Here is an 18,986-nt window from a genome sequence, read left to right as displayed (position 1 = left end):
TTTCTTCCATATACTGGAGTACTCCACAGAAATAACTGCTAATGTAGGCATTATGCTCCATATTTTGTGTTACCATTTCCATAAGAAGCACAACCTGAAGGCCCAGTGCTGGGGTGAAAGGAACAAGTGTGAAGCTGGCTTTACATCAACTTTGCTTGTCTAATTTTGAGCTGCTGTGGCTCCCAACACAAATTATCTCTGCTCATAGAATCATAGAAGTTTAGGGTTGGACGGGACCTTAGGAGGTCATCTAGTCCAACCCCCTGCTCAAAACAGGACTGCCCCCAACTAGGTCATCCCATCCAAAGCTGTGTCTAGCCAGGTCTTAAAAACTTCCAAGGATGGAGCTTCCACCACATCACTGGAACAGGTTACCCAGAGTTTTACTACCCTTCTAGTGAGAAAATGTTTCCTGATATCTAACCTGAACTTCACTGGTAAGAGTCCAGCCTGTATGTCAGTACCATCTTCTCAAGGTGGTTGTAATAACAAGGGTGGTCTTGTTACTGAACATGTTTAAAACTTATTTTAAACCCATTCACATGCCATGTACTTGAAAGTTAAACTAGGGTTGGAGTCCCATTTATCAGGGCCTAGGGACTGGGTGGAAAGAAGCAGAGAGAGAAATATACAATACTATCATGGAGGGAGAATAGACTAGAAAGATGATAGCATGAAGAACAAATCAAGGGAGATGGTGGCAAGGGAAAGGAGCAGAAAGGAGAAGAGCGATAGATCTAATAAATGCAGTATGTTGGGCTCCTGCTTATACCACCTCAGTGCTAGTGGGGTGTTTTCTTCCTGTGTTTCTCAACTTTTTCAGGCCAGTGATCCCTTGTGCAAAGTCATAAATTGTCATAATCTCCTTACATTTAGTATTAAAGAAACAGTAAAAAAGGTGTTGATGGTAATATCAGTAAACCTATGTCATTAATTCATGTGTGCATTGGGAAAAGTCAGCAGAAATTATTCTTGTAGAGTTAGGGTGTGCTGGGAGTAAGGTGAAAGGTTAGATTACAGGAGAAAAGAAAGGTTCTTAGCTTCAAGCTAGATACCTAATTCCAGTACATTGATGGAGTTAGTAGTATGAGTCTGAGCTCCATGAGGTTCATTCATCTCTAGTCACTAGGTCTCTAGGACAAGCGTTAAATCTCCTTCTAAGTTGGCAGGGTCCTGAATTCCAGTAACCCACGAGCCGACTGGTTGCCGTAAGGTTGTCCCAAGTACACAGGCTCTGAAACAGGCTCAGCCCCTTTACACATGCATGTGACTAACTGGCACAAGTCTGCATCAACGAGCAGGCCCAGATGCCCTGGCACTAACTCTAGCTGCTCGTGCAGCTTCCGATCCCTCTATAGTGGCATGTTCATCCCACCAGTTGCTTGCTCAGGTGTGGGGTGATTGTTAAGGGATTCTGGAGCATCTCTTTCCCTCTTGGTATATCTACCTTGAAGACTGTGGTGTAGTCTAGGGATACCCAAGCTAGCTCAAGTACTAGAGACAGTCTGGCCACAGTAGCGTGGAGATCCATGCAAGTAAACATAACTTGCTTCTTGCTCTCACTTACAGTCTATGGTTAGTGCTTCACCTAGCACTACTTAGTGCATGTGGAGGCAGTGTGCAATCAGGACCCGCAGAGGCCTTGCTCACCTCTGTGGTGTGTCCCTGCTGGCCATGCCAGTGATCTGTGTGTTTGGTTTGCATCACTAACCTGCCTGCCATTTTCTAGCCTGCTTCCTATTTTCTTTCCAACATATACCACTCATTAGGGCTGTGTGAAACACCATTGTTTCACTTCGATGTCCGTTTTGAAGGGACGGTGTTGTTTCGTCACTTTGTTTCGAAGCACTGTCCCGTTTCATTTCATTGAAACTGTTTTGCTGTTTCAACATTTCGCCCCATAGGCTATCGTGGGGAATCATGAAAATGCATAAAACTTTGTCCTTTCTTTCCTGATTTGGATGAAAATTGCAAGGATGAGAGCCCCTTCTGAGGGCATGAAGCCTGCCAAGTTTCAAGGAGATAGGTACAGAGGTTTCTCAGAAACTGCACCTCAAACTTCAAAAGCAAAATTTGTGACTCTGGCAGCAGCAGTCTCCTGTCATCTGGCGCACAGATCTGGGGGCCCGCACCCCCAGGAGGGCTGCGGGGCTGTGCCGGACTCCTCGCAGGGGTATGGGCCCCTGGATCTGTGCCGGGTGACAGGAAGCTGCTGCTGCTGCCTGGGAAGACTGATGCTGCCATTAGACCCAGTCAGCAGCGGCAGCCTCCTGTCATCTGGCCCAGTGGCGGGAGGCAGGGGAGAGCCAGGGCTGCCCTTCGAGCGGCTCCGCAGCCCCATGAAGCTCAGCCTGGCGGTGGGAGCTGTAGTGCAGCTCTGGCTCTCCCCACCTCCTGCCACTAGGCTGCGCTTCAAGCAGCTCAGCAGCCCCATTGAGCTCAGGCCAGTGGCAGGAGGGAGAGCACAGCCCTGGTTCTGCCTGCCTCACACTGCCGGGCTGGGCTCCACGGGGCTGCGGAGCTGCTCGGAGCGCAGCGCTGGCTCTCCCCTGCCTCCCTTCACTGAGCTGCTTTGAAACTCAAAACATTTCAAAACTTTCAAAACGTTTCGAATGCCCTCATTTCGGTTCAAAGCTGTTTCGAAGCTTTTTGTTTCATTTTGATTTCACTGTTTCAAGCTTGAAACGTGTTGAAACAGCTTCGAAACGAAAGACTTTGCAGAATTTTGCACAGCCCTACCCCTTATGACCAGGATTTTTTTTTTTTTGTTTAAAAATAGCAAAATATTTGATAAACCTCCCCCTGCCCCAAATGCTCTGATTTAAAAACCCCAAATCTGCAATTAAAATGTAACACCACTATATATGTAGGTATCACTTGAACACAGTGTTTTCTTGCTATAGTTACAATTTTAAAGCAATTTGGAAGCCTCCCGTGCTTTCATCACTATAATAAAATAAATTTTAAGTACTTATAAATTTTAGTATTTAGTTTTGGGTTTTTTCTCATGGAAAATCAAAGCTCCCCTGTCCCCTTCACTCACCAGGACACAGGTCCAGTCCCCTCACTCCCCACCCACAGCCTCACAGTCCTGCTGGTACACCTCACTCCCCATCCACAGCACCCCCCCCCACAGCCCTGCCAGAGGGGACCCCCCCCAGCTGCCAGTGCCATGGGGTCAAGGATCCAGGTCTGCAGCCCCCTGCAGCAGCGCTCAAGCCCCAGCCACTGCCTGCAGGAGGTGGCAGCTGCTGGGACAGAGTGGAGCATGGAGCCCGGCTCTGCCTCCGCTGTGGGTGGCATGGCTGGTGTGGAGCCTATTGGAGGGGCAGGGATGGGCTGCCTGCTACCCTCCCCACAGGGCCCCTGGCCCAGCAGCAGGACCCAGCATAGCAGGACAGAGCAGGGCTGGGCAGGGAAGCCTGTTGCCACCACTGGGATCATGCCACCCTGGTGAGGCACCCCCTGCCTATCCAGCAGCAGTGAAGGGCACAACTCTGCGCCGCCACCCTGATGCTGCTGGGCAGGCTGGGGGCACCTTGTCAGGGTCATGCGGGGCTTGCAATGGCAGAGAGCTTCCCTGCCCCGCTCTGCTCTGCCCTGCCATGCCGGGTCCTGCCCACTGGGCTGCAGAAGCCCCAGGGAGAGGGCAGCAGGGTGGGGAGCCTGAGCCTGGAGCAGGCAGTCTACCCTTCCCCCTGCCCCCACCCTGTGCACAGATTAGGGGGGCATGTGCCCCCCCTGCCTCCCCTGGGAGTGCATGCAGTGGCAGGGAGCCAGCCCCCCCTCTTCAGATGAGTTGCCTACACCCTGCTCCCACTCCCTGCTCAGGCCCTGCAGCTGCACATTTCAGCCCTGGGGCCCCAAGCCCCATACCGCACATCAGATGAGCAGCAACCCTAGCCCTGTCCAACTGCATCCCTCCCTCCCTCCCTACGAAGGCCTCAATCCCCGCATCCCCACTGGCTCTGCCAGACTTGCCTATGGGAGCTGCTCTCCATGCTGCCTGGTGAATGCGTACATGCACATGGTGCCCCCTGCCTGACCACCAGTGCCGCAGTGCCATTATACATCTCACTAGGTACATGTCTGAATCTTCAGAGACCTAAATATCTTTCAAAATATGGCTCTGGGTGCCTGCCTAAAAGAAGAGAAGCTTGATCTTTCTTTTTACTCTGGTTTGCAACTTCCCCTCCTCCTTAAATTAGAATGGGGAAGGGGAGATTTGGAAAACAGAAGAGAGAGAGAGAGGGCAGGACAAAGAAATTAAGACAGTTTTGGGTGAGGTGGAGTGGAACAAGTGAATGGAAAAGAAAGAGGAAAAAAGCAAAGGATGAGGAAATAAAATGACTGTAAATTCCAAAGAAGAAAACAGTGAAGGAAATTTAGAAAATTAATGAAAATGAGAAAGACCCCCAGAAAGTTTTTTAAAAGTAGCAAAGTGGAGGAAATCCCCTTTAGCAACTAAACTGTAAGGTGTAAGAACTTATTTTGGCCAAAAAATTGCATCCTCTAAACATGGAAATCCAATGCAAGTGAAACGAATAGAAAGGAATTGAAACTTTTTCAAGTAAAATACACAACAGAGATTAAGAAGAAATTGAACGAGCAAATAGCTAAAGTTAATAAGGCAAATGATAGGAAGATCTTTAAATACACCAGATATAGGAAGCCAGCAAGTCATGATTTGCTCAGCCCAGGATCCATAAAGGACATCCAATCTAAGGACCCAGCTACATATTCAAACTAAAACTGGATAGAAACCACCTATAGAGTTGTTACATATTTTCAAACACATTTTTATAGCTGGTTGACTCTTTTTATAGCGGGATAATCATTTTTATCCTTTGATAATCACTTTGCACTTGTGGACTATTTAAATTTATTGCATGATTAACCAGTTAATTGAGTAATATATGTAATGTATAGTAGGGGTCTAAGAAGATAAGTAGTCTGCAGAGAAGCAACATATTTAAATTGTTCTTCATCACAGAGGATCATGGGAGAAATATCTCTTTCATAGTTAGTCTCTCCAAGTGCTAAGGCCAAGAGGAGTTAGGGTAGGAACTGAGTTTTATGCATGGGTTTTGTCCCTCACATTGACTGTGTTGGCATACTGTAGTAGTCTTGCAAGCAATTAGACTTTCCGCAAGATAAGTTGTGCAGGTTTTGTCCCTAAGAATTCATGCACATCACAAATATTCCTCCCACATCCTTAATAATAATAAATCCTAGATATCTATCGTATCTTAACCTCAAAACATTTTTCAATGTTTATTTACTCATAATGACTCATCACTGAATTGTAGTTGGCTCAGGGAATGAAGCAAAGGAGCTATGTAATGCTACAAAATCACAGGATAAAGAGTGTACTTGAATGTTGTATCCAATAGAAAGCACATAAGGAAGTTTTTTAGGTCAGTAGAGAAAGTAATTATACAATTTTGAATATAAGCAGGATATCAGAGCTAGCTCCGTTTCTGGAGAAAGTGCCATGGGGGTCACTTAATGCAGGTTTCCCTCGATTTATGCGGGTTCTTTATATGCAAATTTGCTCTTATGTGATGAGCATATTTAGACCCATTATTCGTTATATGTGAGGTAAATTCACTCTTATACAATCAGCATAGATGCCCCCCCGCCCAAACAGGTAAGTCTGTGGGGGGAGGGGAAAGGGCTGTGGCCCCACTCACACCATCCCCAGCTGCAGCAGTCCTAGAAGCGGCTGGTGCCAGCTGCCTGCAGCCACTGGGCTGCACCGTGCTCTGCCTGTCCTCCCACACCTGGGCTCACCCCAGCTCCTGGGCTGCACCGTGCCATAGTGCAGGCAGTAGGTGTCTGCTGATCCTGGGGCTGCTCCAGCATGGGCAGGGGTGAGTGCAGATGAGCAGAGCCCCAGGTGGTGTGGGACGCAGCACTCACCCCAGCCCTGGCTGCAGCAGCCCCAGGAGCAGCCCACACTAGCTGCCTGTACCAGGGCACGGTGCAGCCCAGGAGCAGATGAGTGGGGACAGGCAGAGCACAGTGCAGCCCAGCGGCTGCAGGCAGCTAGTGCCAGCTGCTTCCAGGGCTGCTACAATCGGGGCTGGGCTGAGTGCTTGTCTGTTCCCTCTGTTTTGCTGCCTTGTGAAGCCCTGGGAGCAGCACCCCTCCCCCCGCCCCTTCCCTAGTCCCAGCCTCACTCCCTCACTCCGTCCCTCCCTCACCACCATGGGAACCTATCCCTATTCATTACATAGTAAAGTGGGTTTGCTTTATGCAAATTCAGTTTATGCGCCGTTCTCTGGGAATGTGTGTACAGCATAAATCGGGGGAAACCTGTATTCTCAAATGGTCAATACTGTGGTTGCATGCCTTATATGACAACACAGTAATCCAACATCCTGCTAGGGCATTGATTCAGTACTGACTTGGAGAAAAGCATGAATGCTACTTTTTACAGCCTTCTGGCTTTATTTGGGAGATCTTCATCCAAGAGCTGACCCCATATGAGATCTGATGAGGTCACAGCTTGAGGTGATATGGCTCTAGCTCAGAACATTATTTCCACCACAAGAAAGTGACACTGTTTTGTTTTAAAAGCTTCCAATGAAAGAGGCACAGTTGTAGGCTGACCATCTGTTTCCCCCTGTCACTGGAGTTGGAGGGGGGTGACAAGGGTTGCTAATGGAAAAGAGCTGAACCATAAACCCAGATCCAAAGTGTAGAGCTATTATTTTCTATCCAGAGATGAACTTGCTTGACCTGATTCTCTACTCGCATCAATGGAGATATATTAACTTCAATAGATTTAACTCTTGATTTACAGTCTAGTATATTTGTACACTGGAGAAAACCAAAACCTGTGATCTAAACACCTTAAGCAACAAAAGGGCAAATGTCCTTCTCAAGCCACACAGCCCATTGGGCTGATGTAATATATTTTAATGTGTTTATGAGAACCTAAGGTAAGACTTTGTTATTGAATCTGCCATCAGTAACTGACTTACAGTTTTACTTTATTTTCACAGTATCTTCTATGCTGGCCAGTACTCTTTCCCATGCCAGTGCGCCGAATCACCTTTTTCCTTACTGTGCTTGAGGAGCATGTAACAGCCAGTGTAGAGCTAGTTTCTGTAGTCAGTGATACACAAGGGGAGTAGTGTGGCTAGCATTATATCGAGCTACCTTTGCTTTCCCCATATGGATGACCAAGCACTGTTTACATCTGGATCAATGGGAGTAGTTCATCCATGAGTCTAAAATGGAGCTCACATTCACCCTTATAGCAAGACATCATACCACTCTGCCATGGTGTCCCACTCCTAAGCATAGGGATTTGAAATCCATGAGTGTTCTGAATTGGAGCACCTGTGTTATAGAGCAGGAGTTTCAAACTCATCTTATGTGCCAGATCAGACCTGGACTGTGGGGCTTGTGGGCCAGATCCAGCCTGGGGCAAAGGAAGTGGCAGTGGCAGCAGCTTTGGCTCCCATCCAGAGCACAGATGGCAATGGGTTGACAGTAGAGCATGTGGTGGTGGCAGCTCTGTCTCTGACTTGGAGCAAGCAGTGGCAGCAGGGGCTCCAATTACTGCTGCATGCCCTGTACTGGTGTTGAAGCTGCCACTGCCACTACATGCTCTCTGCCAGGGAAGCAGGGCTGTGGCAGTGGCAACAGGCAAAGAGATCAGAGGGTGATGTTGGCAGTGGATTTATGACCCAGATATCTTGTTCTGGGTAGACCCAAACCCTCAGACTGACCACGATTTCTTCCATTCAATAATAGGCAGATTTTATTGATATACAGTGATAGCAGATAAGAATAATGCAGGCAAGGCAAACAAAATTACATCTGCAATTCTATATCTACCAGTCCTAAGGCTGTCACAGAGGAAAGGTATACCTGGCCAGTACGCAAACTTTACCCTGAGGTTCTTTCTTGAATGCCAGCAGTCTTGGAGGTTGAGGGCCAAGGCCCCCCCTCTTCCCCCAGTAGGGTGGGTGAGACAGGTTCTTAGTGTGCCCTCTCTCCATGGTGGCCTCGGGTGCCCCCCTCAGGGACTCTTTCCTGCTCTGAAATCCCTCTTTTTGTATTCTTTCTCCTCCTGATGACTCTTCATTCCTGGGTACCGTTGATTGGTTTCCCTGTGGTCATCATACTGTCCACGTTTTGTTCTGTCAGCATAATCCTTTGTTTCCCAAACCCATCACACACACATATTTACTGGTGTCTTAATCTGGGCACGCCCTGGCCTCCTAATTTGGTCTGTCCACCAAAGCTGGAAATCCCAAGGGCTCTGCAGCTGGTCACTGTGACCAAGCCAACAGGGCAAGCCTATCTCACGTTATGGATTTTTAGGGAATAGTGTGGTACATGTCTTCAATTGCCCAGCCTGTTTGTCTTCTGGTTCCAAATACAGTGGGCCTTGAACACTGAGACCGTGAAACTTTGCCACAAACAGGCTTTTAAACCAATTAACCCTTGCTGTTGCCCTGGACCATTGTTCTAATGCATACCTACAAGCCATTCCCAAAAGCAGATCTCTAAATATCATTTTCCAGCCATCAGATGACTTGCTCTCCAGCCATCACTCTCCCTCCTGTTGCTGATTGCTATGTCCACCAGAGCTCAAGGCCCCCAGATTCTGTGGCAGGTTATGCCCCTTAACTTCCAGTGACCTGCTGGTAGTCTGGCAGGCTGGATAGAGCAGGTCCACTGACTTTACTTTTTTACATTACTGTTATAAAGGGTAAATTAAACTACCAACTGGGATCTGAACTCAGGTATGGAGTTCTGACTGATCTCAGAAAGTTAGAGAACCCATTTGGACAAGGTGATTCCTTCAGGTTTTTATACTGAAATCTGAGCCTTGATACTATTGCTTTGTTGGCTCTTATCTGATTATATCTGAACCTTTCTGGTTTTTCCCTTCTCTAATTAAACTGATTTTTGACAGAAAAGTCAGTTTCTGCAAAATCAAAATCTTTGGGAAAATTTGATGTGATTCTTGCCAAGTTTTTTTCAGTTTACCATCAGAAAGTCTGGCCCCAAATCTCCTCTCCACCTAAACCCTGTAGTGCATTCTGGGAGCTCTATGACTATCTAGTCTGAATAGGACATTCAGCCCACCAGGAAGATGTAGAGCACAACACACCAGAACTACATCTCTTATGAAACACTGGGATCAGAGAGAATTGCATTTAATGTGAAAATGGCTCAAAACCACATGTGAACAAGGTGTTCATCAGGTGAATAAATCACAGCCCTTCATTTTGGCAATACTGGAACACTTTATTTTCTAATAAAAATGTTGAAATAAAATATTTCAACATTTCCTAATTAGAATTGTTGGCACTTTTTCTACAGTGAAATCTTTTGACTTTTTGAACCATGTTGAGAGAAAAAAAAATACCAAAGCACTGAAATTTCCTGTGGGATGTAACTTTGTTTTATAGTAGTTCAGATTTGCAAATCTAGACAGAAAGGATCCTGTTGCTCCTGGCTTTGTTTTAGACTTGTTAGGTGAAAGGAGAGCATGGAAGAGAAAATGCCAGAATAGGAGAGAGAAAAGATGAATGAGGAGAAGCTGCAAGTGGGAAGGAGAATGTGGAGACCCACCTCATAGGAAGTTTGTAAAAGAAGACCGAAGGAAGGGGGGGAAGGGGGGAGGACTTCATTTTTCATTCCTTAGAGCTGTTAGTCTCTTTTAACCTTCACAGCAAAAATCACTCCTCCCACTAAAAAAGAAATATTAACAGCCCTGCAGCAGTCACAGGCATCCTACTACCTGACCGTGATACTGCGTTAGGGTCACATAGTGGGAGAGAGTGAGCCAAGGAAGAAAAGAAGCACTGCTCTGCAATCCTTAGTGAAGCTACATGAAGGGAGGGAAGGAAAATGAAATCGCCACAAACTTGACTGATTGAAATGAGGCAATTGTGAACTAAGAAGAAAAGGTGGTTGTGGGGGTGGGAAAGGGAATAGAAGCAAAGAATGAGGCAGGGAGGAGAAGGTTATGCTAATGTGATGTCTCATCACGCTGGCAAGGTGCCCACAGATGCCTCTATGAAAAGCCGGGTGACATCTGCCATGAGAGCTGCTGACTGGCAAGAGCTCAGTGAGGAAGGGATGGGGATGTGTGACTACATGGTGTGTTGGATGAGTTGCATGTGTTTGTGTGTTTTAGGCTGTGTATCTTCCTAGAGCCTACAGCTTCTGCTTCTATTCCACTCATTGGGTAACTGTGTCAATGCACTGCCTATTGTTACGTAACTCCAGAACCCCTGCAATTTCCTTTTTAGTTGGCTTGTTCTCCTTCCCTTAGGACTAGAATAAAGTCTGCTACCATAGCTGTTCAGATGCTAGGACTAAATGTATTTCTGTTGTAAGTCCACTGAGGTCAACAGGGTTCCACCAAGGATGAATTAAGCCCTATATATTCAGAGACTGGATTGGCACAAGGTATATGATAGGAAGGGAATTTGGAAAGTTGGCAGTATGACATCCCAAGGAATATATTGCTCCCCATGAACATGTGTGTATGTATATATTAAATTGTTCAGAATTACAGCCATTAGAGACCTTCTAGGTCTTGTACTTTCTCTCATTGAGCTATAACCAACATCTCAGGTTTAGCAGCACGTTTTGGAAGGAAGCTGTGCCTGACAAGTTTCTGAAGATTATTACTCATGAAGCCTTCTTTTTGGTTTGTTTGTCTAGGGAAAGTAGAAGGGATTGGGGATGATATCAAAGACCAAATTTAAGCCTGATTTTTCATTGACAAGCTATTTAATTTTGAAGCCTTCTGATGCTCCCTGTTCTACAGGAACTGAAACCAAATGAGCTCCCTGCCTCACAACACTGCTTTGTTTTTAGCTGTATCTCTCATGTATTGGTGTGCGACTGCGTTATCATGTACTGTCATGATTTTCAGGTGCCTCCAGTAGGTACAGACCTCTTTATCTGTCCCAAAGCTTATAGAGCTGATCTGGACAATTGAATGTACCTTGTATGTTTTAGAATGGGTGGGACCTCTATTCTAGGCCAAGCTAGTCGCATTACACACATCCTTGACAGCAGGCTACAGTTTACAGCTTTCACCACCACCCGGACTTTTCCAGACGGGTTGAGAACAGATGTTTGAGAAACGAATTAGCCACTTAGCTGCTGCCCCTGGCTGGTGGACTGTTCTCGCTTTCAGTCAGAAGACAAGAGGAGAATGAGCCAGCAGGTGATTGGCGATATGAATTGTCACTGAAGCTGAAAGGCAAAAACTATAAGACTGATAAAAGGAAATACTTTTTAGGCAAAATATAATTAACCTAGATATGCATTGCATTGCTGCACGACAGCATTGAGGCCAAGAGCTGAGCAGGATTCTAAGAGGAGGAGACAGTTATATGGATAATGAGAGCAGAGCGCGGTTACAGGAGACGCAACAAAATTTTTTAAAATGAGAGATATGAACCCTTTATGCTTCGGGGCTTAAATCAACTGCTAACTGCCAGTAGTTAGGGAGAAACTTCCCCTGAGGGCAAGTTATTACATAATTGTTCTCTGCAGGTTTTGTTGCACCTTCCTTTGAAGCATCTGGCACTGGCCACTCTTGGAGATGGGAGAGTGGACTAGACGCAGAGCTGATCTGATCAGGTATGGCAATGCCTACATCCCTGTTTTCATTTCCGAAGCCCACTGAGAGTGACAGGCCCCACTGTGAAAGCTGTTGTACTTCTCCGTCAATCCTAAGTCCAGAACGCAGAACGACAGGGGGAAGAGCAACAGGAGAAGGAGGGATGAGGAGGAAGGGGAGGGAGAGCGGCAGCAAGGAAGAATGTGAGATAGAGGGGCTGGCAGAGAGAGAGAAGGAAAGTTCATTTGTAATTAGAAGACTTGAACTTCAAAAAAAAGTTAATTAGTAATGAAACTTCTGACTGAATGATGCACATTCTGAATACCAGCTTTGTCAGCAGTTGAAATTAATTACAGGCTCAAGCACAAGAGAAAGGGGGGAGCAAAGAGGGAGGGGGAGACAGCGCAGAAGGAAAGATTATAAACCTGGTTCTAGGCTGTTGCCGTGGTGACTGGAGACGGTCCCTGTGGCTGACAGTGGTGACACATTTGAAGGCAGCAGGTAGTTATAATAACCCCCTTTCATAGACCCAAGCTAACAGCGACCCCTCCTGATTCTGGGCAGGAGATGCTTCCTTTTTCCCCTTTAGACTTTCATTTTCTCTCCCTCTCTCTCTTTCTCACTCTCTCTCTCTCTGGCAGAACTGATGGGTCTTCTGGAGACCCGCCTGCGCTGAAAGGAAAACCATGGGTGATGAAGAGAGAGCTTTCCTTATGTCACTTTAACCACAAGGAAGCAGCATCAAGTTCAGCCATGTCAATGTGAACCTGGATGGAATCCACAAACCTCCAGAGAGCCAGTCTAAAAAAAGGGAGGACAAATCCAGTCTTGCCAGCCCCAAGCATTTAAAAATCAATCCCATGCCATCCCCCCCCGCCTCAAGTTGTGATATTTTAAAAATAAAATATTTTTGAGTGGTGGGGGAGGCGACGTTATTGCCTTCTGATGTTTAAACCTCTATGGCTTATGTTTTCAGGCTTTTATCTAGAGCAAGGAGGACTAGAATCTTTTTTTTTTAAAGTGAAAATGAGATTTTTATGCAATGCTGTGATTCTGGGAGTTGGGGCCTTAGAGAGACTATTACATGTTGTGCAATTCATGATAAAATCATGAAAGATGGCAACTTTGTCCTTCTTTCTTCTTTCTTCTGATGTTTAATCTAACCCATCAGAGCTACAAGCAAGAGATCAAGGAACTCAGGCTTAGCAAAGGGTTTTTGTAGCCCCCTGCCTCTCCCTTTCCCCCCACTTTATTGACTCTTGAGAAATCATACAATACAATTGGTGATTTGTGGAAAATAAAATCCTCAGTTCAAGTCCTCTTCTGTCATTTTGTTTTTCCTGTGAATCCTGGGTTTGGTCAGTGGTAGACAGCCCTTCTTGGCCTGTTTTCTTTTCATGTCACAATGGTCTATCCCTTTGTTCAGAAAAATACCCGTTATTTTGTTTAGAAAAAAAATAAAACAAAAAATCTCTGCCCTTCCTTTGACATGTCTTCATCAGCCAGGAAGGTATGTGCATGTTTGGGAGCTCTAAGTCACCTTAACTCCCCTCTCCTTTGGATCCTGTGTGGAGAGACATTCAGTGTTAATGGCCTGACCAGCAGAAAGCTCATTGTGCTAGTAGGAGAATGTCAGTCAACTCTGATTTGATGGCCTTCAATGGCTCTGTCGTAGTTTGTTATACGGTTTCTTTCCAGTAAGTGTCAAACACATGATACAAAATGGATGCTTTAATCCCCAAAGGAGGTTGCAATACAACATGAGTGTCACACTTCAGAATGAAGGTTCCAATACAAAGTAAAGCCCCTGAGACAAAATGGAGTTTGCAAAACAATATGGAGTTTTCATTCTGACACAGACATATCCCCAGTCTGTCACAATGGGTTCCTGGTGAAAAATGGCACAGCAGGTAATAAAGACATTCACATTTCCATACAAAGACATGTGGATGCAGAAGCATGTTTTTTGCAAGCCGCAAAAGCAAGGAGGGAGAACAAGCAAACTGTGGCAAGCACTCCCTTCCCACCCCACATGCTGCTCCCATCTTCCACAAAGTACAATGCAATGTCAAAGGTGATTCTGGATACTGAGAAGCCGTGGGCCTAGAGTTGAAAGCAAGGCCTGGCACCTCCAATGGGTGTAAGGATAGTGCTGTTTTGGGACCGATACAGTGGAGTAGATGCCATTTCAGAAATGAAGAGTGAGGGATTTAGAGGAGGGACAGTAGCTTGGAGAGAACAAATGCAGGGAGTGGACAGATGCCATCATAGTAAGTGAGGGTGACAGACAGTAGTGTCACTAGGGTGGGGAGATTTGGGCAGCTGCCCCAGGCACTGACTTGAGGGGAGGGAGGAAAAAGATCAGCTGCTGTCACAGCCACCCAACTGTGCCAACATCACAGTGTCAGCCAGTGGTTGTCGATGCCCCTATGCATCCTACTGCCCTGGGTTCCTGGCTATTTTCATAGAATCATAAAGAAGTAGGGGTGGAAGGGACTTTGAGAGGTAGTCTAGTACAACTCTCTGCCTGAGACAGGATCATTCCTATCTAAACCATCCTAAACAAATCCATTGTTTAACCTCTTAGCAAAGCTACACAGTCAACCCTGACACAACACAAGCCATAACACCCTAATCTGCCACAGGTAAAGCAGGTTCACCACAGTGGCCAATGTCCTGCTGCTGCAATAGTTACTAAAAGTACACTCAAGAGATCTCAGGAAATGCCATTCACCTGGCTGCAGAGAAAGACAAAACCCCCCATAGTCCGTGCTAATCTGACCATGGGGCAGAATTCCTTTCTGACCCCATATATGGTGGTCGGTCTGACCCTGAGCAGAGGGGCAAGACTCAGGAGCCCCTGGGTTTAAGTCCCAGCAGGAACAATGGCACGCCCCAGTCAAAATCGTCAGCCTTAGCTGCAGCTAACACCCAATGCCTTTGAGGAAGGCTTAAAAAAACTTTTACATGTACCAGCAGGAGAGGCAAAAATTCCCTCCTGGCCCCATGTGGCAATCAACAAAGCCCAGAAGCATGGTAAATACTAGGCCTGTATGAAGTGGCAAGTATTCGCTTTGGATTTGAATTCGTCCAATTTGGAGGACAGTGATTCAATTCGGACATTTGAATCACTGTCCCAATTCAGCCGAATCAGATCTGAAAGATTTGGTGCTGCTTTGGACATTCGGCCATAGACTAAACAGGCAGTTGACACACCTGCCTCCAATAGGTAAGTCTGTTGGGGTTGGGGGAGGAAAGGGGCATGGGGGAGGGAGGTATTGGGGCTGGGACAAGTTGCCCAGCCGGGGCGGGGTGGGGGCGTTACTTGGGGAGAGGAGCGGGAAGTGGGCAGTGCAGCGCTGCGAGTGGGGGCTCTGCCCTGCTGCCGCTTGCCCAGCCGGGTGGGGAGGAGGGGGCAGGATTCAGGCATGGCTTGCTTCGCGTGGAAGGGGGCAAGCATCAGCAGGGCAGAACCCCTGCTCCCAGCGCTGCACCACCTGCATCCTATACGAGCTGACAAGTGGCAATAGCACCCACCCTCCCAAGCTCCTATGTGCCGGCTGGCAAGCGGTGTCAGGACATAGCCCCCATTCCCTGCGCTGCCTTGCCCACATCAGCACTGGGATCAGGGACTCTGTGCTGCTGCTGCTTGCCAACTGGCACCGGGGGGGGAGTGCAGGATGCGGGCTTAGCAGAGCTGGGAGTGGGGGCTATGCCCTGCTGTTGCTTGCCCCCTTCCGCTCGGAGCAAGCCGCATCCACATCCTGCCCCCCTTCCCCCCTGCCCTGGCTGTGCAAGTGGCAGCAGGACAGAGCCCCCGCTCCCAGTGCTGCCATACCTGTGTCTCACCCTCCTCCACCTCCCTCCCTGAGTAACACATCACCCCCCCCCCTCCCCCTGCCCTGGCTGGTCAGCTTGTCCCAGCCCCAATCCCTCCTTCTACCATGCAGCTTCCTGTCCCCCTCCCCCAACCCCAGCAGATTTACCAGCTGGAGGCAGCTGTGTCAGCTGCCTGTTTAGTCTGTGGCCAAATTGTCAAATCTTTTCTGAACCTTTTTCCAAATCGATTTGGATGCTTCAAATTGATTCAGAGCTTTTAATTGGTCTCCCAGTTCGATTCGGATTTGGAGATTTGGTCCTCGAATTGGGCTGAATCTCTTACGAATTGAACTGGCTACCGAAGCTTTGCACAGCCCTAGTAAATACCCATAGTATAGCATAGGCATAGCTACTCCTAGATTCATTAATAAATGAAATTTAAAAAAAAAGAAGAGATACATGTGTCCATATCTCCAGCAAAGCCTAGAAGCATGGGAAATTCCCATAGTCAAACATAGGCATAGCTATGTCAAGATCATCCCTGACCAATGCCTGTCCAACCTCCTCTTGAATATTTCCAATGATGGGAATTCAACAACTTGCTTAGGCAGTTTATTCCACTGCCTCCCTGTTCCAACAGTGAAGAAGTTTTTCCTGATATCCAATCCAAACCTCTTTGCTGCAACTTAAAACCATTGGTCTGTGTCCTACTCTATGCAGCAAGAGAGAAAAGGTATTTTTCCTCTTTTTTTATGGCATCCCTTCAGGTTGTTTATGTCTTTGGTAGAATGGTGTGGCAATGGAGATATCATGGGCAGGAGAGGGGCAGAATAGAACGTGCTGTGCCTGCAGCTGGCAGTGCTTTCCAGAGCAAAGGAAAGGGTCAGAAAGAACAGGGACATGTGGAAAAGGAAAGAGGAAAAAAAATAAAATGGTTGTCATGGGTGACTTCAATAACCCAAACATCTCGGGGGAAGACCACTCAGCAAGATCTGATCATTTGCGAAGCTTCCTCACTTACACTGAAGAGCTCTATTTGACTCAAGAAGTCCACAGGCCGACCAGGGGTTAGGCACTCCTGGATTGGGTTCTGGCCAAAGGGCATGATCTAGTGAGCAACCTAAAGATTGAGGGGAAGCTAGGTGCCAGTGATCATGAAATGATCCCTTTCTCCATCCATTGTAAGACAGGGAAATCAGCCAGCAAGGTAGAAATAGTGTCAGAAGTGGACTGGCTAAGTTTGCTCATGACACCAAACTTTGGGGAAGAGTGTCCACACCTGAGGATAGGCTGGTGATCCAGTCCAACCTCGATAGGCTTGCAAGGTGGCTGAATTAAAATCTGATGGCATTCAATACGGAGAAATGCAAGGTGCTCCACTTCAGGGAGAGGTGGGGGGGGAACCCAGATCACACTTATAGGCTGGGCAGTACTACACTTGCTAGCACCATGACCGAAAGAGACTTGGAGGTCATGATTAACCACAAGATGAACATGAGCCACCAATGCAATACCGCAGCTGGCAAAGTGAACAAAACTCTGGCTTGCATCTACCGATGCATCTTGAGCAAGACCCACTGTACTTGGCCTTGGTGAGGCTGCAGCTGGAGTACTGCATCCAATGCTGGGCTCCACAATTTAGGAAGGACTTGGAGAAGCTTGAAAGAGTCCAGAAGAGAGCCAGGGACATGATCAGAGGGCAAGAGAACAGGCATTATGAAGAGAGGCAGTGAGCTATGGGACTTTTCAGCCTGGAGAAGCGCAGGCTCAGGGGTGACTTGATGGCAGCCTATAAGTACATAAGGGGTGTGCATCAGGATCTGGGGGAATGCCAGAGCACCCCAAGGGATGACAAGGTCCAATGGTCACAAACTCCTGCAAGACTATTTTAGGCTGGACATAAGGAAAAACTTCTTTACTGTCTGAGCCCCCAAGGCCTGGAGCAGACTCCTCCCAGAGGTGGTGCAAGCACCTACTCTGGACGCTTTTAAGAAACACTTGGATGCTTATCTTGCTGGAATCCTTTGAGCCTAGCTGACTTCCTGCCCCTTGGGCAGGGGGCTGCACCCAGTGATCTTACGAGGTCCCTTCCAGCCCTAATGTCTATGAAATCTATTAAATCCTTGATTTTAGGAAAGCTGACTTCTATAAACTTAAGAGATTGGTTGGCAAGGCCCCGTGGGACCATGGGGACGGGAGTCTAAGAAGAGTGGTCATTCCTCTAGGATGCAATCCTTGGAGCACAAAGAAAGTCTATTCATTTTCTTAAGAAAGGTAGCAAAAGGGCTGGGAGACCCCCTTGGCTCAATAGGGAAGTCATGGACCTCCTGAAATTGAAAAGAGAAGCTTATAAGGGATGGAAGTCAGGAATTACCACCAAGGAGGAGTACACAGTAATAGCCCACACCTGTAGGGAGTGGATTAGAAAAGCAAAAGCAGAAACTGAATACAAATTTGCAACAGGAATCAAGGACAATAAAAAGTCCTTCTTTAGATACGTAGGAAGTTGGAGAAAAAATAAGGGAAACGTAGGACCCCTGCTGAATGAAATGGGACACCCAATAACTGACACTCAGGAGAAAACCAAACTTCTAAACAAATACTTCACATTGGTATTCTACCAGTCCAAGGGTGTTAGCCTGCTTTTCTAATCCACTCCCTACAAGTGTGGGCTATTACTGTGTACTCCTCCTTGTTGGTAATTCCTGACTTCCATCCCTTATACATACAGGCTGGGGAGTTCCCTTCTTGAAAGCACAGAGGCGGAAAGGGATCTTGGAGTCATTACTGACTCCAAGATGAACATGAGCCGCCAATGCCAGACTGCAGCCAGCAAGGCCAGCCATAGCTTGTCATGCATCCAAAGGTGCATCTCAAGCCGGTCCAGAGAGGTGATACTCCCCCGCTCTATGCAACTTTGGTCAGGCTGCAGTTGGAGTCCTGCGTCCAGTACTGGGCGCTGCACTTCAAAAGGGATGTGGCCAGCCTGGAGAGGGTTCAGAGGAGGGCCACCCGCTTGATGAGAGGGCAGCAGGACAGGCCCTACGAGGAGAGACTGAAGGACCTGAACCTGTTCAGCCTCAGCAAGAGGAGGCTGAGGGGGGACCTGGTGGCTGCCTACAAGCTCATCAGGGAGGATCAACAACAAATAGGCAGAGCCCTTTCCTCCCTAGCACCACCTGGGGTGATGAGGAACAATGGTCATAAGCTGTTGGAGAATAGGTTTAGGTTAGAGATCAGAAGGCAATATTTTACAGTTCAGGTGGCCAAAATCTGGAACCAACTTCTTGGGGAAGTGGTCCTTGCCCCTACCTTGGGCAAATTCAAGAGGAGGTTGGATGATCACCTGTCTGGGGTCTTGTGAACCCAGCAGTCATTCCTGCCTCTGGCAGGGGGTCAGGCTAGATGATCTGTTCAGGTCCCTCCTGACCCTAGCTACTATGAAACTATGAAGATGATCAAGGTGGGGGTGACTGATCACCCACTCATAGTTGGTGGAGATCTTGTGGGGGAACATTTAGAGAAGCTGGATATCTAAAAGTCAGCAGGACCAGAT

At 47.3% G+C, this 18,986-nt stretch overlaps 1 long non-coding RNA gene across 3 annotated transcripts in view; it reads left to right on the top strand.

The window, feature by feature from the left end:
- Window positions 1-12,929, top strand: part of LOC106740062 (uncharacterized) — a 159,415-nt gene extending 146,486 nt beyond the window's left edge. For all 3 annotated transcript variants that reach the window (XR_009461715.1, XR_009461713.1, XR_009461714.1), the window contains exons 4-5: window positions 11,545-11,631; window positions 12,253-12,929. This is a non-coding gene — a long non-coding RNA (uncharacterized LOC106740062). The remainder of the gene's footprint in view (window positions 1-11,544; window positions 11,632-12,252) is intronic.
- Window positions 12,930-18,986: the final 6,057 nt, after the last annotated feature.

This window comes from Alligator mississippiensis, chromosome 4 (assembly GCF_030867095.1).
Source record: "Alligator mississippiensis isolate rAllMis1 chromosome 4, rAllMis1, whole genome shotgun sequence".
Lineage (NCBI taxonomy): Eukaryota > Metazoa > Chordata > Crocodylia > Alligatoridae > Alligator > Alligator mississippiensis.
Note: the sequence above shows the minus strand (reverse complement) of the source record. Positions and strands in the feature narration are given on the sequence as shown.